This window comes from Sorex fumeus, unplaced genomic scaffold (assembly GCF_029834395.1).
Source record: "Sorex fumeus unplaced genomic scaffold, SorFum_2.1 ptg000058l, whole genome shotgun sequence".
Taxonomy (NCBI): Eukaryota; Metazoa; Chordata; class Mammalia; order Eulipotyphla; family Soricidae; genus Sorex; species Sorex fumeus.
The window spans coordinates 8,423,629-8,446,401 of NW_026606115.1; the positions used below are offsets into that span (position 1 = coordinate 8,423,629).

Below are 22,773 nucleotides of genomic sequence, written 5' to 3' on the forward strand. Positions count from 1 at the left end.
TCCCTGTAAACAGACCCAGGAGTAAGCCCTACACACCACAGGAATGTTCCCCAGAACAAAAAGAAACAGCCCTACCCTCAAAAAACACAAACTAACATTTTTCCCTTTTTCTAATAAAAATAACATAGCTGTAGGGCATGAGAGGTAGTACAGAGGTTAAAACCCTTATCTTGCATGCAACCCACACAACTTGATTCCTGGCATCACATGTGATCCCCTGAGCACTGCCAGGAGTGATCCCTGGTTACAGAGCCAGAAGTAATCCTTAGTATAGTGGGGTGTGATCTAAAAACACTCCCCCAAATAAAAGTAATATAACTATTGTTGAAAAATTACAGAATTTCACAAACACCAAAAGAAAAATAAATATTTTTCATTGTACAATTCCTTACAGATTTCAAATGGTAGTATTTTGTTAGTTTTCTCATTAGACATATTTTATACCTGTGTATGAAAACTTTTCAAGTGCATGTTTCATAACATCTACATGTGTACTGCTGAGTATCACTGAATACTTTGTATCGAGTACTGCCTAACTAGTTCTTCTACTTGAATATATTATAGCATCCAGAGTATCACTGAATACTTTGTATCGAGTACTGCCTAACTAGTTCTTCTACTTGAATATATTATAGCATCCAGAAATTTCTTTTCTAAAGCCATGCTATGATTCTGCTTCCTTGCTCTCTAAATATGTTTTGTTTTTTCTCATTTCAAAACAAAATATTTATTTTATCGTAGATGCTCAACTTGAAAACCCCAGAGTCTTTAGTTTTTTTAAATTGTTGCTTTTTCATGTTCCATAACTACTCCATTATAGCAAAACCTTACCCCCATCGCATTTACCACTATAAACCTAGACATTTCTTTCATTATTAGAATAGATCCCTAACAGCTTTTCTTTCTATCCTTGCTTTTCTTTAGTCTGTTTTCCAAAAAGCATCAGTTTGATAGATATTTGTGACTCCAGGAATTGATCCCAGAGCTTCATACATGCAGGGCACATGTGCAGCCACTGAACTACAACCCCAGCCCCCATATTGGTATTTTTTAAATGTAAGTCAAATTATGTTTTTCTCTAAATCATTTCCCATCTTATAAAAACAACTCCTATACGGGCTTATAAACATATGTATTCTTTGTCTGCCTCTCTTTCTAGTTGCTTTTCTAGTTATATTATTTTCCTTGCTGAATTCCAATATCCCAAGCATGTCTTACTCCCCCATAATCCCCTCCCAAGTCTATTTCCTGTGTCTGAAATGATTTACACCCAGATAAGCATGTGAAATAGTTCCATGACTTTCAGTTTCTGCTCAGAAATACTCTGTTAGCAAGGGGTTCCCTGAACAATGTACATAAAAAAATGCCGCCCCCTTTCTTAGTATATATGCTGACAAAATAATCACATCCTCCCTCATTCTTTTGTAACGTTTTCCCTGCTTTGCTTTATTTTTCTCCACAGAACCTAATGTTGTCTGGCATTTTTATGTGTAATTAAAAATATATGACATTCTAAATATCACTATCTTATTTTTTGTATTATTTTTCATCACCACCCCCACAAAATCCTGGTAACATTATACCAGTTTTATCTGTTAAGAGAAGGCTTTTGAAGTCTCCAGCACTAATTGTGCACGTGCATTTTTCCTTAAATATATTTTTTCTTTCATGTGTTCTGAAGCTTTTATTAGATGCATAAATTTTTTAGGGTTCCGAATAGCCTCTTAGTGAATTAATACATTTATATTTAGAATTTTCCTTCTTTATATCCCTGATAATATTTTTTCAGAACTTATTTTTCTAATGTAATGTAGTAACCCTTGATGTTTTTTATTAATGTTAGTATATATATTCCTATTATTTAAAATTTAGCCTATTAGTGTCAGTTTGAAGAAAAACAAGTTTTCGCTGGAGCAAAATCAATAAACAATGGGAGGACCGTGATAACCGTGATACATAGCATATTTCTTTTTTGGTCTTGGTAGAATCTGACCATGACTTTAAATTGCAGTGTTAAGATTGTCTGTATTTAATAGCATTATTAGTGCTAATGTATTTAAATCAATTGTCTTGTTACATTATTTTTTTATTTTTTCTTGTCAGATTGTAATTTGGTAACATGGTTACAAAAGTGTGTTAATTTTTATGGTCTTGATGTACATAATTACAGTACCTTCAACCATTATACTGATTAAGTCCTTTCATCACTAACCTGTGTCACTTCTGGTTTGCATCTTCCTCCCTAGCCACTCACCTTCCACTACTTGGTAACCTGTGTTCTAGAATCAGAGACCAAGACTTTATTATTGTTCAGTACTGACTATTCCCTTGCTTTGTTTCTCTATATAATTACAGTAAATGAAACTCCAAAATTTTACCTACTTCCAACTTATTTCTCTTAATATGGTGCCCTCCAGTTCCATCCAAGTTGTGGGAAACTGCAAGGTTTCATCTTTTCTTACAACTGAGTAGGATTTCAGTAGCATTTCATTGTGTGTGTATCGTGTGTGTGTTTGTGTGTGTGAATTTGTGTGTTTGTGGATGCCCAAAAGTGGAATCTCTGGGTCATGTGCAAGCTTTATTATTAGATTTTTGAGAAGTTTCCATCCTGGTTTTCCATGGGGGCTGAGCCAGACAATATCCCCACCAACAGTGAAAGAAGGTTCCTTCTTTTATAAAACCATATCCCCACCACCACAGGTGGTTTCTAATCTTTTATGTTTATGTTATTCTCAGTGGAGTGAGGTCATACTTATTGTTTTCATTTGCATTTCCCTGATAATTAGTAATGATAAACATGTTTTCATATGACTACTTGCCAATTTTATGTTCTCTTCCAGAAAGTGTTCATCCTTTCTCCCCAGATTTTAATGGGGTTATTGTGGTTTTTTGTTGTTGTCGTTGTTGTTGAGCTTAGGGAGTGCTTTAGAAATCTTGGATATAGATAATTTTTCTGCTAAATAGTATGAAAAGATTTTCTCCCATTAAATAGGGTGTCTTTTTAGTATTTTTTTTATTTAGGGTGTCTTTTGAGTTTCTTTTTCCATGCAAAACCTTCTTTAGTTTGAGTTCCATTTATTTGTTTGTTGATGTTGCTAAATTATTAGGACTCTTTTGAGCTCTTTATCCTGAAGAATTTTGCCAATGTGTTTTGCTCATTGTATTTTGTGGATTCTCATATAATCTGAGGTTTTTACTCTGCATTGAATTAACTTTTGTGTGTGGTATGAGATATGGATTCAGTTTCTTTTTTTTTTTTGCATTGTTTCATGCATTTTGTAGTATCTAGTTTTTGTTGTAATATTTTCTTTTTCTACAGGTTTTTAAATTTGATTTGAAGACCCCTTAGGGGCTGGAGAAATAGTATAGTAGATAGGGCACTTGCCTTGCATATAGCTGACACATTTTTGATCCTCTACATTTTTTGTGGGCCCCCATGTACTCGTTGAAGTAATTCCTTATTGGAGAGTCAAGAATAACCCCTGAGCACCACTGAGTGTGCCCCTGACCCAAACCTCCTAATTATCCCACTGTAAGCTTATTAGCTCTAAGTTTTTCTTATGTTAGTGGTTGTGTTAGGGTTTAACTAATCAGGTATAAGATGAAATATTGCCTTTTGCTATAATTTGGATGAAGTTATAGGGCGTCATGTTAAGTGATTTAAGTAAGGGGGAAAAGTACAAATGTTGGATGATCTTATATATGCATGGTATATAAAATAACAAAGCAAGGGAATGGACAGTGTTCAATGTAAACAAACTGTTAGGCTTTGTCTACAAAACTGAGCTTACCAAGTGGATGGGGAAGGAAGGTGGGAAGGGATGGGACCTACTGAATGGGACCTAGAGATACTAGTGTCCAGTTTTTGCCAATTTTTTGATGTGGTACTTTGTACACCAAAGGCATAAAAATATTAACAATGTTATAAACCGTTTTGCTTAAGTAATAAAATTAAACTGAAAAATAAATAATATTTATGTGGACTGGAGTGATAGCACAGTGGTTAGGGTGTTTGGCTTGTGAAATGGCTGTGACATGGCCGACCTGAATTCCATTCCTCTGCCCCTCTCGGAGAGCCTGGCAAGCTACCAAGAATATCTCGCCCACACAGCAAAGCCTGGCAAGCTACCTGTGACATATTCCATATGCCAAACACAGTAACAAGTCTTACAATGTTACTGGACTCCCTTAAGCAAATTTATAAACAACGGGAGGACAGTGACAGTGAATCTTTATACCTACATTTAAGTGATAATATCACTTATTTGTCATATATGGGCCTTAAACAGTATATTTGTATGTGCCCTGCCTTTGTGATAAAATTTCTATACTTCTACATATGGTTTAATTACACAGAATATTATTATTTTTATTTTGAACAATTACACTTTAAAGATATTTAAATAATCTGAATAAATTATCTTTTATTTACTAGTTGTCATTCCATTCCCCTTTATTCCCTTGTATGCCCCTGTATATAATTTTCCTTCTACCTGATATACATTACTTTTATCTCTTATCTATTGGTAGTGAATCTTTTAATAATGTGTATATATATGAAGAAACTTTATTTTAAAGTATTTTAAAAATTAATTTTCTTATTGAATAGTTAAGTGCAATGATTACAATACTGTTGATAATCAAGCCTACAGTGTTCTAGTTCCTCACTCACCATCAGTGTCAGCAGCCCACCCCCAATGTCTCAATGTCCTCTGCCACCCTCCCAAGCTAACCCCTTTTGGCAAAATAATTTTAAATTGCCTTAGTTTGGGTCACATGTTTGCAATAATGTTAAAGGCTAATGGTTTTGATGGACACAGTCAACTCATCTTAAAACCTGCATGATTCTCAAGACCCTTAATCAATGTCCTTATGTTACATCCAATTCACCTCATTCTTCTCCCACCTCTACTCCCCAATAAGCATTTGCAGATCTGTAAGCAAGGGTTTGCCATCATTTAATCCTTCAATTCCCTTGTCCTCTTTCTCTATTTACCACAGATAGATGAAGTCAGTGCTGTAGGCTTCTGTCAGACTGACTTCATTTAACATGATACCCTACAGCTCTATTCAAGTTGCAGTGAAATGCATGATTTCATCATTTGCTTTTTTTAAAGATATCTATACTATTATAATATTCTAGGTTAGCTTTTGTTTTTGTTTTTGTTTTTGGGGGGGTTCACACCCAGCGATGCTTAGGGATTACTCCTGATGGTGATTGGGGAACCATATGGGATGCCGAAGATTGAACCCTGGTCAACCCTGTGCAAGTTGACCTATACTATTGCTCTGGCCAAAACGTTTTGTATTTCAGTACCTCAAAGCAGTTTTTCCAGTGTCTCCTGGATTATGTTTATTCTTATGCGAACTTTTATCAAATTTTATCAAATTTTTCAGTTATTTATTTCCACTTTTTTTAACATTTGGTCTTTATCATTTGTAACTTAATGTAGTTTTCTTCATTTATCTTTCACTTATAGTTAATTAAGTATCTTTAATTTGTCAGTTAATTTGTCCAATAATTTGGGGCTCTTATTTCTTTAAAAGTTTTCTCTATCTCCTGATTTATTCATCTGGATTTCCACTTACAGATAAATTAGGGCACTAGAAGTTTCCCAAATATTACTGATAATCTGCATATTTTTCTTTTTTTAAAATTTTTATTAGTGAAACACCATGAGGTACAGTTGTAGACTTTAAATTTTGTGCTTGGGTTTCAGTTATACAATGATCAAGTACCCATCCCTCTACCAGTGACCATTCTCCACCAGCAATGATCCCAGTATCCCTCCCACGCCCGCATCTCCCCATCCGATCCCACCTCTCTGGCAAGGCAATCCCTTTTGTTCTCTCTCTCCTTTTGGGTGCTACAGTTTGCAAAAGAGACATTGAGTGGCAATAATGTTCTTTCTATAGTCTACTTTTAGCATGCATCTCCCATCCTGGGAGGATCCTCCCAACACTCTTTACTTGGTGCTCCCCTCTCTGTCTGAGCTGCCTTTTCCCCAGCATGTGCAGCTGGCATTCAAGCCATGGAGTGAACCTCCTGGTACTTATCTCGGCTATTCTTGGGTGTTAGTCTACTATTTTGTTACTTTATATTCCCCAGATTAATGCAATCTTTCTATGTCTGTCCCTCTCTTTCTAATTCATTTCACTTAGCATGATACTTTCCATGTAGTACCACTTGTATGTAAATTTCATGACATAATCTTTTCTAACAGGTGCATAGTACTCCATTGTGTAGATGTATCAAAGTTTCTTTAACCAGTCATCTCTTCTCAGGCACTGGGTTTTTTTTTCAAGATTTTGGCTATTGTAAACAGTGCAGCAATGAACATAAAAGTACAGATGTCATTTCGACTATACACTTTTGCCTGTCCAGGATATATTCCCAGGAGTGGTATTGTTGAGTAAAGTGGGAACTCAATTTCTAATTTTTTGAGAATTGTTTATGCTGTTTTCCAAAAGGGCTGAACAAGTTGGCATTCCCACCAATAGTGAAGGAGAGTCCCTTTCTCCCCACATCCATGCCAGCACCGGTAGCTTTTGTTATTTTGGATGTGGGCCAGTCTCTGTGGTTTGAGATGATATCTCATTTTTGTTTTGATCTGCATCTCCCTGATGATTAATAATGTAGAGCATTTTCTCATGTGCCTTTTAGCCATAGGGATTTCTTCTTTGAGAAAGTTTCTGTTCATTTCATTACCCCATGTTTTGTTGGGGTTGGATGTTTTCTTCTTGTGGAGTTCAACCAGTGATTTATATATCTTTGATATCAACCCCTTATCAGATGGATATTGGGTGAACATCCTTACCAATTCTGTACATTGTCTTTGTATTCTGGTCACTATATCTTTTGAGGTGCAGAATCTTCTTAATTTAAGATAGTCCCATTTGTTTATCTCTTTTTCCACTTGGTTGGTCAGTGGAGTATCATCTTTGAAGAAACCATTAGCGTCAATATTGTGGAGGGTTTTGCCGACCTTGTCTTCAATGTACTTTATAGATTTTGGCCTGATGTTGAGATCTTTAATCCATTTTGATCTGACTTTTGTGCATGGTGTTAGGTTGAGCATATTTTTTGCATGTGGTTGTCTAGTTCCAGCACAATTTGTTGAAGAGGCTTTTCTTGCTCCGCTTCACATTTCCTTCTCCCTTAGCAAAGATTAGATGTTCATAAATTTGGGGTTGTGTGTAGGGATATTCCATCCTGTTCCATTGGTGTGCAGACCTGACTTTGTTCCAGTACCATGTTGTTAAATTATTACCACTTTGTAGTAGAGTTTGAGGTTGGGAAGGGTGATGCCTCCCCACGTCTTTTTTTCCCAAGAATTGCTTAGCTATTCATGGGCATTTGTTGTTCCATGTGAATTTCAGGAGTGCTTGATCTATTTCTTTGAAGAATTTCATGGGTGTTCTTATAGGGATCTTGTTGAGTCTGTATAATGCTTTGGGGTGTATTACCATTTTGACAATGTTAATTCTTCCTATCCATGAGCAGGGTATATGTTTCCATTTCCTCGTGTACCCTTTTATTTCGTGGAGTAGTGTCTCTTTAGTTTTCCTTGTAGAGGTTCTTAACCTTTTTAATTAGGCTGATTCCAAGGTATTTTATTTCCTGGGGAATGATTGTGAACAGGATTGCTTTTTTTTTATGTCACTTTCCTGTGCCTCATTATTTGCATATAGGAAGGCCATGGATCTTTGGACATTAATTTTATAGCCTGCAACTTTACTGTACAAGTCTATTTTCTAGGAGTTTCTTGGTAGAGGCTTTAGGATTCTCTAAGTATAGTATCATATCATCTGCAAATATTGAGAGCTTGATTTCTTCCTTTTCTATCTGGATGCTTTTAATGTCTTTTTCTTGCCTAATCACTATTGAAATTACTTCCAGTACTATATTGAGCAGAAGTGTTGATAGTGTGTATCCTTGTTTTGTCCGTGATCTTAGAGGAAAGGCCCTTAGGTTTTCCCCAGTGAAGATAATGCTTGCCAAAGGTTTGTTGTAGATGGCTTTGACTATCTTGAGGAAAGTTCCTTCAAAACCCATTTTCGTGAGAGTTTTCATCATATACGGGTGCTGGATCTTGTCAAAAGCATTCTCTGCATCTATTGATATGATCGTATGGTTTTTAGATTTACTTTCTTTGATATTATGTATCATGTTGTTTGATTTCTGAATGTTAAACCAGCCTTGCATACCTGGGATGAATCACACTTGTTAGTGGTATATGATATTATTGATGAGTTGTTGGATTCTATTTGCTGATATTTTGTTGAGGATCTTCGCATCCTTGTTCATCAGGGTTATTGGCTTATAGTTTTCTTTGTTGGTTGTGTCTTTGCTTTTGGTATTAGGGAGATATGTGCCTCATAGAAGTTATTTGGGAGAGTTCCTGTTTTTTCTATTTTCTGGAAAAGCTTGAGGAGAACTGGCAACAGTTCTTTAAATGTTTGGAAGAATTCACTAGTGAATCCCTCTGGGCCTCGGCTTTTGTTTGGGGGAAGCCTTTTGATTATAGTTTATATTTCCTCGATATGAATGGGTCTATTCAGGTATCCCAGGTTTTCCTGGTTCAATCTTGGAAGATTATAGGAATCCAGGTATTTATCCATTTCTTCTAGGTTCTTTTGTTTCGTGCCATAAAGACTTTCAAAGTAGTCTCTTCTCTGCTGAATTTTTGAATTTCAGTGGTTTCTGTTGTGATGTCCCATTTTTCATTTCTGATTTGGTTTATTAATGTTCTCTCTCTTTCTTTCTTTGTGAGTTTTGCTAGTGGTTTATCAATCTTGTTTATTTTCTCAAAGAATAAGCTCTTGGTTTCATTGACATTTCTCATTGTTCTTTGGGTTTCCATGTCGTCAATTTCTGCTCTAAGTTGTATTGTTTCTTTCCTTTGGCCAGTTTTGGGTTCCTTTTGTTGGTTTTTTTTAAGATCTTGAGCTGTGAGGTCGGTTATCTATGTAGGCCCTTTCTTACTTCCTGAGGAATGCTTGCAAAGCTATAAATTTTCCTTTTAACACTGCTTTAGCTGCGTCCCATAGGTTATTGTAGCTCGTGTCTTCATTCTCATTTGTTTCCAGGTATCTTTTGATTTTTTTTCCTTGACCTCCTTCCTAACCCACACATTGTTCAACATTGAGTTGTTTAATTTCCAGGTGTTTGATTTGTTTTTCAGTGTCTTTCTGTGATTTGCTTCTATCGTCAGTGCATTGTGGTCTCAAAAGATTGTTGATACTATTTGTATATTCCTGATTATAATTGAGGTATCTTTTTTGGACTAGCACGTGGTCTATTTTGGAAAATTTTTCCTTGTGCACTGGAGAAGAATGTATATTTTTTTTTCAGTTGTAAAGCTCTGTATAGGTCTATTGGCATTCTATGTTCTATTTCTTCCTTCAAATCCAATGTTTCCTTGCTGAGTTTTGTTCTTGTTGATCTATCCAGAAGTGTTAAGGTGATGTTGAAGTCTCCAATTACTATTGTGTTGCTATTAATGTCATCCTTAAAATCTGTTAGCATTTGTTTTAAATATATAGGTGGTCCCTCATTAGGTGCGTATATACATTTAAGAGTGTGATTTCTTCCTGTTGTATGTATCCCTTGATAAATAGAAAATGGCCTTTGCTGTCCCTTCTAACCTTTTTCAACCTGAAGTCTATGTTGTCGGATAGTGTATGGCCACCCAGCTTTTTTAAGGGAGCTGTTTGCTTGCAGGATTGTTATCCATCCTTTAACTTTGAGTCTGTGTTTGCTCTAACTGTTCAGATGAGTTTCTTGCAGACAGCAGTATGTTGGTTTCAGTTTCTGGCTCCATTTTGCAACTCTGTGTCTCTTGATATGTGCACTTAGACCATTGACATTGAGAGAGATTATTGTCATGGGATTTTGTGCCATCTTTTTGTAGGGGTTGGTTGTGCTTATAAGTGTTTTCTTTCTTATCTTACAGGAGCCTCTTAATCCTTCTTTTAGATTTGTTTTTGAGTCTATGAAGTTTCTGAGCTGTTTTTTTAATCTATAGAATGGTGTCTTGTTCCATTGAGTTTGTGCGAGAGTTTAGCTAGATGAAGAATTCTTGGTGAGGTGTTCATTTCATTGAATTTTTTCACTAGATCTCACCAGTGTATTCGGGCTTGGAGGGTTTCCTCTGCTCGGTCTGCTTTAAATTTATTGGGTGCTCCTTTGTATGTGATTTCCTTCTCTGACCTTGCTGCTTGCAGTATTGTGTCTCTATCCATGCCATCCATCATTCTATGATATGCCTTGGGGTGTTTTTATTCAGGTCTCTTTTAGCTGGCACTCTTTTGGCTAATTGCATCTGGATGTCTGCATTCTTTAACTCTGGGAACTTTTCAGCCATGTTTTCTTTGACTGGCTTTTTCACTGGGGTTGCCTCCCTGTCCTTCTGGTACTCTTATGATTCTAATGTTGTTCCTCTTGGTGTCATCTCCTATGTCTCTGATTCTCCTTAGAGTTAGTTTGAGTTCTTTTCCCATTGTTTGTTGTTCTCTATGCAATATCTGTTGCTTATCTTCAAGCTCACCGATCCTTTCTTCAGCTGTATTCATCCTATTGCTGAGGGCACCTACTGAGTTTTTAATTTCATCTACAGAATCTTTTATTTGTGAAAATTCCCTTTGTAGCTTTTTTATTTCTGCTCTCATTTCTTCCTGTATTTTCTCGACTATCTGTTCTACTGTTTCTTTTATTTCTTCCTTTAGTTTTCTGTATATCTCCTCCATTGATTCTTTGAGTAGTACCTTGAATATCCTCTGCATTTCGTCTTGGAATTCTTTATCAGATAGATCATATTTGTGGGTAACCCCTGTTGAGGGTTTGAGACTCTTTTCTTCATCTCCTCATAGTGGATTGCGCTATTTCTTCATGCTGTTGTGGTTGTTAGAGGTAAAACCTTGGTATTCACTATAATGTTCCCTCTTATCATGGGAAAGGATTCTGAATAAGGTTTGTCGATGGTGGTCACCCTTCTCCCATTCTAGAATCTGTCCTTCCTCTCAAACACTATCCCGTCACTTATGACGGGCATCTAGTGAAGCGTTGAAGGAGGTGCTCTTTTATATTGGGCTTGTACAGCCTTTTGAGTACTGGTCTTTTGTTAGAATTTGAGTAGGTTAGTGGATTATTGTTATATTGTAGTTGAGGTGTCCAGGACTTTTTTTTTTTCACAGAATTAGGTGATAAAGGTTGGGATGTGAGTCGAGAGTGCTGTGAATGGTAAATATACTGAAGTTCTGTGAGCTGCAGCTGGCCTCAGAGAAGGCCACGTTCACTTGTGAGGAGGCCATGCCCTTACTTGGAAGCCATGCCTCTAGCGGGTACCAGGGATATGCTTACCTTGGAACCTGCAGAGTATGGTGGCACCCTGGCGAGGGGGGCAGGCAGTCCAGCGGCACTTTGGTAGGTGTTCCCCAAAGTCTCATCAGGCTACCTGGCGGTGGGTGCCTAGCCCAGGGTAAGGGCACTCACGTGGGGCACGGGAAAGTAATGCGCTCCCTGGCTTTCTGAGGAATGTGCTGAGGAGGGCGGTGCCAGTCTCTCATTTTCCTTCAATGTTTTTCTGTTAGCGTTTTTTTTCCCTTTGTGTCAGTATTCATCTCCTATGAATTGTACAACATATTTCCGTTTATTTTCCACCTTATCTGTTGTATGTCTCTTAACATGTCTTTGAAATCTATTATCATTTTTCATAATCTTGTATTTACCGAGTTCATTCATTTTCTCTAACTTCCTAAACATTTCCTGGTTGAGGTTTTTATTTTATTTATTTTTATTTTTTACATCATATGCAGCAGTGCACAGGGGTTATTCCTTACTCTGCACTCAGGAATTACTCCTGGCGGTGCTCAGGGGACCATATGGGATGCTGGGAATCGAACCCAGTTGGCCTTGTGCAAGGCAAATGCCCCTACCCACTGTGCTATCTCTCCAGCCCCAAGTTTAGTTTTTTATTAAATGCAAGGCATTGTGAAATGTATGTCTTTGGTGCTATATACTGTAACATAATAAGTATTCTTGAATGTGTTTCTTGGATGTAGTTGAACTACATGGAATCAAATTGATATTTTGGGATGTTGGTTTTGTGGTGTGATGAGATATCATTATGACATTTAGAATGGAACAAAATTGGTCATACTAGTGCAACAAGACCTTTAATAATGCTTATGGTGCCCCAAGAACAGTTAGTTTTCTAATCTGAATAGTGAAAACTTGCACTGCATAGTGAGATGTGAGTTTGAGAATTGTTCTTTTGGTTTTTTTAAAATTTTTTTTTGATTTTTGGGTCACACCCGGCGATGCTTAGGGGTTAATCCTGGCTCATGCACTCAGGAATTGCTCCTGGCGGTGATCAGGGGACCGACCACATGCAGTGCTGCGAATCGAACCTGTGTTGGCCATGTTGGCTGCGTGCAAGGCAAACGCCCTACTCGCTGTGCTATCGCTCCAGCCCCTCTTTTTGTTTCTTAGGTGATTTATTCTGTCAACTAGACTAGTTTCCTTATATGTATGATTAGTAATCTGTACTTTCCTGGAACATGAAGAATACCTTTCCTTGTATATCACTGTTGTCTTTGTTATTTTGTCCTGTTAACTCCATCTGTCTTTTTCTCTGTGGACCCCAAGATCTGTTTCCTTAATTCAAGAAGCCTCCTGGACTCTGCCTTGGGTTTACAGCTTGTACCTTCTCTCTGTAGTAACCTGACTCAGCCATTGGTTTTAGCTTGCTTAATATGTATTTCTGGACTGAAGCGATAGCACAGCGGGTAGGGTATTTGCCTTGCAGGCGGCCACTCTGTTTCAATTCCTCTATCCCTCTAGGAGAGCCAGGCAAGCTACCGAGAGTATCCCGCCCACATGGCAGAGCCTGGCAAGCTCCCCTGTGGTGTATTTGATATGCCAAAAACTGTAACAAGAAGTTTCACAATGGAGACGTTACTGGTGCCCGCTGAAGCAAATCTACGAACAACAGGACGGTTCTACCGTGCTACTATATATTGCTAAAGAATAAAATAGTTTTATTCCCGGAAGCGCACAGCCACGAGCGGGACATCTTATTATCTTGTTGTTACTTTGGACAACCTGGCAGGCTACCAAATGTATCCTGCCCACATGGCAGAGTCTGGCAAACTCCGCATGGCGTATCCAATATGTCAAACACCAGGAAGAATGATGGGTCTCATTCTCCTAACCCTGAAAGAGCCTTGAATAGGGCACTTTTTAAAATCTCAGGGCTAGGACAAAGGAGACGTTACTGTTGCCTGCTCGAGGCAATCGAGGAACAATAGGATTATCGTGATCGTGATCATGAAAATAGTTTTGTGCCTTTAAGTCAATGTCTTGAAAAGCATATATTTTATATGTTTTATCTATCTTAAGTTTTTTTTTTTACTTAGGATATAACTCCACCAGGTACTATTAGAGGCAAAGTCTTATTTTTGCTTTCTGTTGTACTTAGTCAATGCTTAATTCTGATTGTGTCTTACATGCGCCCTCTCCCTCAAAAATAAAACATCTATTTCAGGTACTTACGTGATTTCACCTTTCCTCATATGTAAACCTTTCAATTCATTATCTTTTGCATTTGTTAAGAGGTAAATAATCTGATTTCCCCTTTATTTCTCTCCTTTTCTCACTCTGCCTTTATTTCTATTTTTCTTTTTTTCCTCTGTGTACTAACCAGCTGTAATGTAATGGTGTGTTGTCTCAACCCTGTTATGTATCTTTCATTTCCACAGTGATTATAAATTTCATTTTTATTAGTTGTTATATTTGTGATCCTATTGCACCCTTCTGTTGAAAAATAGATAACTTTTGGAGATAGTTCTGTTTAACTATTGTAACCTATATATAAAATTTTCTAATTACATATTATCAAATTTTCTTGTAGGGAAGCACATATCTGTTCTGGTTTTGATTATCTGTTCTTCCAAATTAACTTTGAAACATCAAATTTCTAGACCTCAAAAGTCTTTCTTGGGTTTTTATAGAAAATTTCATTTTTATTGTTATCCCTATAGTATTTAGTTTCACTATACAAGGTCATTCCAGTTATTCAAGTTGCTTGATAGACTTCTTTGGTTTTGTTTCATGTGTGTTTTATGACTAGTTTTCTTCTTTTTATTTATTTTTTTGTTTTAGGGCCAGAGCTGTTGGTGCTCAGGGGTTACTCCTGGCTCTGTGCCCAGGAATCAATCCTTGCAGGCTTGGTAGACCATATGGAATGCCAGGGATAGAACCACGGTTGGTCAAGTGCAAATCAAGTGCCCCACCCACTGCTCTATCACTCTGACTCCAGTTCTTTTTATTTTCCTTTTTGTGTCACACCCAGTGATACTATGGGTAACTACTGGCTTTTCACCCAGGAATGACTCCTGGCAGTGCTCAGGAGACCACATGGGATGCTGGGAATCAAACCCAGGTCGGCCACATGCAAGGCAAACACCCTACCCACTGTGCTCTCGCTCCAGCCTGCCCCAAGTTAAGGTCTTCGTAAATGTAATTTTCCTTATATATTTTATAACTTGATGTGTTAGAAAGCTATTGCCTTTTAAACATTTTTTTTCTTTAGCTGGTAACCTTATGTCTCTTAATAACCACTTGATATCCCGTTATTCATCAATTTTCTCAAGTGGGCGCCAATAATGTCTCCATTTGTCCCTGTCATGTGCTAATGTAGCCCAATGGCATCTGCTCACACTATAAGGACACGAAGAGCCTCAAACCGTTTGTTCAGGGTCTTGACAAAGAAGTCTGACCATCTCATAGGTGGGCGGCTATGCATTCTTTTGATGTCCCGTGGAATCCAGTCGGTAACAGCTCTAGTCTAGCGGTCATCTTCAAATCGAATTACATGTCCAGCCTATCTGATTTTTGATGCCTTGTCGACAGAGGTCGGAACTCCGGATTCCTTCTCTCACTTGAGTAAAGCATGATAGCTCTTTTGATTCCTCTTTGGGTGAACCGAATAGTGTTCTCATTCTGTTTTTGTAGGGCCAGGTCTCTGAGGCATATGTTAGTGAAGAGAGAACAGTGGAGTCGAAGAGATGTGCCCGGAGCCATAGGTTCTTCATCCTCTTAGCTATTTCTTTGATGCTCTTGAAGGCATTACACACTGATATCTTCCTCCTGCACAGCTCAGTGCCAGGTCATTCGTCATGCTGATTTCTCGACATAGGTACACATAACTGCTGCATTCAGAGATGAGCAAATGGAATGTCAGGAACTAGTCCGTTTTTCATAAACACTGTCTTTGTGAGATTCAGCTGCAGTCCGATCTTTCCACACTTATGGTCGAAGTTGGCCAGCATTTGTGCGCTTGACTAATGTTTGGTGTTACTAGAATGATGTCATTATCAAAGTGGAGGTGGTTTAGTTGCCAGCGTCTATCTTCACTCCCATTCCTTCCCATTCCAGTCATCACATGACATTCTCGAGGGTGGCACTGAAGAGTTTTGCTGAAATAGTATCACCCTGCCCAACACCTCTCCTTATGTCGATTATCACTTCCTTGTAGAATGGTGAGATCCTGGTGGTGAATCCTTAATACAGCTCGCCGAGAATCCTGATGTACTAAGTTTGAATGCCCTGTTTGGCTAGGGCTTTGATGACCGCTTCAATCTCAACAGAATCAAAGGCATTCTGTTGAACGTCATTGAACGTTAGACAGAGCGGCATCTTGATCTCCTGAGAAACCTCAATGAGCTTGGTCACTGTGTGGATATGGTCGATCGTGCTAATTCCTTTTCGGAACCCAGCTTGCTCGCATGGTTGTCCTTCACCTAGTTTTCTGTCAATCCTATTCAGGATGACTTGAGTGAACAGCTTGTAGACAACAGACAATAGGCAGATCGAGTGATAGTTGCCAGTGTCGTGGATATCTCCCTTCTTGTACAATAAAATGGTCCTGCTGGTATTCTATTGGGACAGAACCTTGTATTTAGACAGGTAGCATGTGAAGAGCCGAGCCAGTGTATTAATGAGTACTGACAGCACATTCTTCAGGTGTTTGCATCTGACTCTGTCTAGGCCGGATGCTGTTCGCTTCTATACTAATGAAATGGCATGTCAGATTTTGGAAGGTAGAACATTGGAAGTGACATATCATCCTGTGGAATTTGGTGTATGGGCAGTTGGACGTGGATATCCAAGAAATCTGAGTAGAAGTCTTGGATAATCTTCTCCATTGCCCTTCTGGAAGATTTGATAGATCCATCAGGATGTTGGAGGGCAATCATTTTGGTTTTGTAGTTTGCGAAGTACAGGCGGGCATTGTGAATACTTTTCCCGGCTTCTGCCACATTGGCCAGCACTGTTGCTCTTCTCTCTTTGAGGTCTTCCTGTATTGCTTCTCTGCACTGCTTTGCGAGCTCAGACATTAGCTTGTGGTTTCCTGAGGCTTGTGCCAAGCCACATTGGCGAATGAACTGGAGAGTTTTGAAGACAGGTGTCTTTTTGTGTCTTTCTCTCAGCATTCCTTGCACAATCTTGCAAGTGTTGAACCTGTTGATTGTATTTCTCATCAATGTCATCAATGATGGCATCTTCCCATGTTGTCGCAATAGTACCAAAGAGCTCCCAGTTGGTGGTCGTTCTGGGAGTTCCCTTCTTAAACTTTGCAGTCTTTTCTCCCTGGTCTGTGAAGTAGAATTTTGCAGGAAGGAGAAAGTGGTCTGATCCCGTTTGGAATTTTGGGGTAGGTCAGGCAAAACCGTAGGTTGAATATGATGTGGTCAATTTTGTCGTGGAACTGTCCAATGGGAGACTCCCTTGTCCAACGTTTAGATTTGGCCTTCTGGAACTGTGAGTAACCATGGATGATTTTGGTTAGCATGATGAACTCAGTCTCTCACCCAGTTTGTTCCATTCTAGACCATGGGTCCCAATGTGGAGTTCTTTGGGAAAGCGTGCAAGGGAGTGTGAGAGTGCGTGAGTGTGGGTGTGAGGCGGTGTGCAGGGGTGGGTGGAGATGCTATCCAGCCATGGTCAAGTGCCCGTTGAGGAGCATGGGAACAGGCTAGAGCTACCCGGGCCCCCCAGCCCCTTCCCCGGGATCCGTGGCCCCCGTCCCAGGAGAGGGGCTTGTCCCCCTTCCCAGATGGACATGGGATCCTGAAGTTGCACCGAAGCTGGTCCTGAAAGAGGCCTGACACGTAATTAAATGTGTGTCTTGTGTACCTGGGCTTGACTGGAATGGTCAAGGTTCCTAAAGATCAGTATATAGCTTCCTTCTTTTGACCTCACTAAGAGAAGATGGTAAAGGTCAGCATAACGAGAGATCTTATCCATAGGCAGATCAAGTAACAGGGTGCCCTGAGCTTTGAACGGCGCTACCATGTCACTGGACCCCTTTATCCAGTGGCTGGGACTAGAAGCAGAACTGCAGGGTCTCAAGTTGTGTCAACTGTCTGGAGTGAAATGCAAAAGGATGCTAGCTGTCCTCTGGCTCTCATGACCAGCACACAATTGTGTGGGACCCACTGCACCACAAGAAGCTACTCTCCATGCACATGGGCCACACTGCAAATATCTTCTCTGTCAAGTTCCTGCCTCACACTGGGTACTGAATCTTGATCATGGGGGCAGCTGACTCCGAGGTGCATGTCCACGATCTGACTGTAAATGATCCATTCACATGTTTGGAGACCACACAGACTGAGGAAAGTGTACTTCCATGGTGCCTATGTGGCCCAGTATGTTCTGGAGTGCTGCTGAGGATGGGCTTATCTGCCAGTATGACTTTCAGGAGAACAGCAAGTACTCGGAGTTGCTGATTGACAAGACAGAGTACTGTGTCCAGTTGGTGGAGGCCAAGTGCCTCACTGTCAACCCCCAGGACAACAACTGCCTGGCAGTAGGGGCCAGTGGGCTCTTCGTGAAGCTGTACAACATTCGCAAGATCCAAAACCACAGGAAGAACATGAAGCATATTCCTTCGCCCAGCATGCACACCTTGTGTCACTGGCATAAGCCCCGTCCAGATGGTGCAGCCCAGTATTACGTAGCAGGGCACTTGCCAGTGAAGATGCCTGACTATAACAACTGTCTTCGAGTGCTGGTGGCCACCTATGTGACCACCAGCCCCAAAGGCACAGAGCTTCTGGTCAGCATGGGTGGGGAGCAGGTCTATTTGTTTGACCTGACTTAAAAGCAGTGGCCGTATATCTTCCTCTTGCCCAGAAAATGCCATTCCTCAGGGGAAGTTCAGAATGACAAGATGGCCACCAATGGCGTCTCCAATAGTGTCTCCAACGGCTTGTACAATGATCAAATATCCATCCCTCCATCAGTGCCCACTTTTCACCACCATGGATAATATCCCTCTCCCCCCATCCCCCCCATCCCACCCTGCCTCTGTGGCAGGGCATTCCCTTTTGTTCTCTCTCTTCTTTTGGGTGTTGTGGTCTGCAAAAGAGGCATTGAGTGGCAAACATGTTCAGTCCATAGTCTACTTTCAACATGCATCTCCCCTCCTGGGAGGTTCCTCCAAACACCCTTTATTTGGTGCTCCCTTCTCTATCTGAGCTGCCCTTTCCCCTAGAATACCCGGCTGGCCTCTAAGCTATGAGGTAATCCTCCTGGTGTTGATCTCAGCTATTCTTGGGTATTAATCTCATTTTGTTATTTTATATCCCCCAGATGAATGTAATCTTTCTTTGTCTATCCCTCTCTTTCTGACTCATTTCGCTTAGCATGATACTTTCCATGTTGTACCACTTGTATGTAAATTTCATGACTTCATCTTTTCTAACAGCTACATAGTACTCCATTGTGTAGATGTACCAAAGTTTCTTTAACCAGTCATCTGTTCTTGGGCACTCAGGTTTCTTCCAGTTTCTGGCTATTGTAAAGATTGCTGCAGTGAACAAACAAGTGCAGATGTCACTTCGACTATACATTTTTGCCTCTCTGGGATATATTCCCAGGAGTGGTATTGCTGACATCCTCCTTGTTTTTAAGTTTTGCCATTTTAATCATTATGTTTCTTGCTCTGGGTCTTTGTGGTTTCATTTTGTTTAAAACCCTTTGACGTTTCTGGATCTCTGTTTCATTTTTCAGGTTAGGGTGTTTTCAGTTATTATTTCTTTAAATAAGATTTCTTCCCTTTTCCAATTTCCCTCTGGGATCCCAATAATACCAGTGTTATATGTCACTTAAATGACATTAGTTTTTAAAAATTAATTTTCATATTTGGACTGGAGCGATAGCACAGCGGGTAGGACGTTTGCCTTGCACGCAGCCAACATGGCCGACCCGAGTTTGATTCCTCCGCCCCTCTCGGAGAGCCCGGCAAGCTACCGAGAGTATTCGATATGCCAGACACAGTAACAACAAAGTCTCCAATGGAGACGTTACTGGGCCCGCTCGAGCAAATCGATGATCAACGGGAGGGCCTTTACCTTTACCTTTTACCTTTACCATATTTGCTAGTTCTTGAGATACCTTCCATTGATCATACTTACAGTTCTCTAATTTTATCTGCTGCTTTATCTAGTGTGCTATTGAACTAATTTATTGAATCATTTGTAGCTATTATGTTTTTCAGCTTCATGCTTACTGTTTGGGAATTTTTCATATATTCTCTTTTGTTTTTGTTCATCGATTTGCTGGAGCAGGCCCAGTAATGTCTCCATTTTGAGACTTGTTGTTACTGTGTTTGGCATAATGAATAGCTTGCCAGGCTTTGCCGCGCAGGTGAGATACTCTCAGCTTGCTGGGCTCTCCGAGAGGGGCAGAGGAATCGAACCCGGCTCGACCAGGCTCACTGCGCACAAGGCAAAGCCTGGCAAGCTACCTGTGATGTATTTCATATGCCAAGCACAGTAACAACAAGTTTCAAAATGGAGACGTTACTGAGCCTGCTCGAGCAAATCAGTGAACAATGGGAGGACAGTGACAGTGACTAAAATTTGGGTGTGAGGGAGTCATTGCCACATGGAGCTTAACCTCTTTTGTTATAATTCTTAGTCATCCATTTATGTCTTAAGTTCAGTGAACATCTTTATTACTAGTATTGCTTCAAAATCTTCTTTGGATTGTTTACTTATTTTTGTTTTATCAGGTTTGGGGACGGGGTATCTGATTTTATTGTTTGGAGCATATTCCTTTGTCTTCTTATTTTGCTTGATTCTGTTTCTTTCTGTATTAATCTGAACAGCTTTCTTTCCCAGTCTTGAATTATTGGTATTGTGTTAGAAATGAAGGTTCAAAGGTGTTAACCTGAGATTCTGGGATGACAGTAATTATGGTGACTGAAACCTTGGCTGCAAAATCTGTTTATAAAATGGAGTGAGGGCTTGCATCCTGGTGAGCTCTGTGAACATTGTAGGAAGATGGGTAATAATGGAAACTGTTGGAGAAAGCTGCTTCAGGAGCTATAGATGTGAATTACTGACTGCTGGTTGGCATGAGCTTGTGTAAACACACAAAAAAGGGCGGGCAAGGGGGCAGCAGTGGTAGATCTCTCCGGCCTCTTGTGTTCAGTAGTCTCAGGCGGTTTCCCCACTCCAGGGAGGTTGATGGGGATGGTCAGGGGAAGGAAGGAAACAAGGGCCAGCCTGGTTGGTCTTAGCAGCAGTTTATTACATGGAAGAGATGTATGTCGTGGAGGCCCCAGGATCTCTCAAGCAAGTGCGCCTTTGTTCTCTCAGCTTCTGTCCTCAGCCCCATCTTCCCAAGTTCTCTGAGCATGTGTCCCCCCAGAGAGCCCTGAAATCTCCCTTATATAAATCGTAGTACCTCTAAAGGGTACAATATAGTGATGTCATCAAAAGGAGTTACAGAAAGAATATTGAGGCAGCAAACCATACATTTTTTCTTTACATCTGCAGGCCAGTAACCCTGGCCTCACCTTTTACAAGTTACAAGCACTTGGATTAGCATATCAAAGACTAGTCTGCTAGAGCTTGGAATCTACATCTCCAAGATCAGCCTGCCTGGAGCCAGGCATTTACATCTCAAAGATCAGGCCTGGCTTAGCACCTAGGATCTGCATACCTAAAACCAGCTAGATTCCTGTGAGATAAGGGAAACTGCCTCAATATACTGAAATCATTTACTGAAGGCAGTTTGAAGGGGAGAAAGTTTCAGTCTCATCCAAGCTAGTCAAGACACACAGAAAAACTACTTCTAGGACAGATTCTCATTTAGCAGATCAACCCACCCTAGAACAGATTTCCCTGGATGTGTTTCTCCTCTCCTTGTCCGACCAACATATAAGCATACATAATATAAATCATTTTGTATGGATACAGTAAGAAATACTTTGAGCTTATAGAATTGCTCTCCTAGGGCCATCTCGATCTCAGACTGCAGTGCTCAGGCCAGATATCTTTCCTATTCCTAGCAGCAGGGTCCTAGTCTCTTCATTACTTTTGGATCATGACGGCATTTGCCTATGATCAAACTCTTAACCTATAGTTAAGAATCGTGGCACCTTCGCGATTTTAGGGTAGCACATAACTTACCGGCTTGCCCTGGTTCCATCCAGTCCCACGTCGGGACCCTGCCCTTGGGGTGCTAGGAAGTGAGGGCAACTGAGGCTTAAGTAGAAAAAGCAGATGCTGGAGAGTGAATAATATCCAAAGCCAATCAAATCCTAAGAATAATGTTTACGGTCTTCCTGTATCTATACCAAAAGGACATTGCATTAAAGTAAACTATTCAAAAGACATAAGGAGAGGAGAAAGGCAATATTAACTTGCAGTACAAGTTCAGTGACCTAGAAGGATGAGACCTTACAATTGGTTGGGGAAGAGAGCACAAAGAAGTGGTTACAGACAAACAAAGTAATGGGAGAGACTCGGGAGCACTGTGATGGGTGCAACCTGATAAACCTAAGCTCCTTGTACTCCAACATGAGCTATTTTGGAATTTCAAGTGTGAGTCAAGGGAGAGACTGTGGAATTGCCTGGGGAGCTGTGGGTACAAGCTGTTTTCAGTTTCTATGGATTCAAGCTGTACTAAGAGTAGAAGGTGTGAGTTGTTTGAGGAACCTATAGATGTAATCTATCTTAGGGACAGATGTCATGGATGAGTGTTGTGTTGCTGGCCATGAGAGCTTCCCTGAGAACCACAAAAGATGTGGGGTTAGGAGATGAAGCATTTTAGTTTAGACCACTATTGTTTTAAATGAATCTTGCAAGTAGAACATCTGCCAGCATTAGCACTAGATGGATAAAGTGGGTAATTATAGATGGCAATCATGAGACTTTCCTTTCATAAGGAAATTGCTACTTTTCTTATGCATTTGACTGATGTTTTAAATTAAACAAATGTAAATCTTTTACATATGCTCTAGGCACTCATCAAATTGCTTTTTTTACACTGAGTCCCAGGATAGATGGGACTTTGTTTAGCCCTTAATTTTGATATCTCTGTTCCCAACATTTCTATTGTTTTTAATGAAAGCCTCAATGTTTTCCACAGCTTGATGTGTGACTTTGCCTCTTAGTTGCAGATCTTAGTTGCTGGGGGCACCTAATGTAGAACACAAGCCTTTCATTCTCTAGGGAGAAGCTCTCTGTTTATATGAGGCACTGCTCAGGGGGTGGTATATATGACCATACTCTCTCCAGTCTGGTCTCCACCTTTGTTAGCCTATTCTATGAGGGGTGGTCTTTCACATTTTTAGTGTAGATATTTATCACTAATCCTAATTTCTGTTTCAAGGAGTATTTCTCTGTATCTAGTTAGAGATTTGTTGTGTCAGTGGAAAATGAATGAGCCCAGAATATTCCTCTTCTCCTATC

The 22,773-nt window shown here is 39.9% G+C and overlaps 1 protein-coding gene and 1 pseudogene across 5 annotated transcripts in view; both read left to right on the forward strand.

The window, feature by feature from the left end:
• The window catches only part of LRCH2 (leucine rich repeats and calponin homology domain containing 2), a 167,624-nt gene that overhangs the window by 109,843 nt on the left and 35,008 nt on the right, over nucleotides 1-22,773 (forward strand). The window lies entirely within an intron of this gene.
• Nucleotides 17,276-19,086, forward strand: LOC130034285 (WD and tetratricopeptide repeats protein 1-like; annotated as a pseudogene).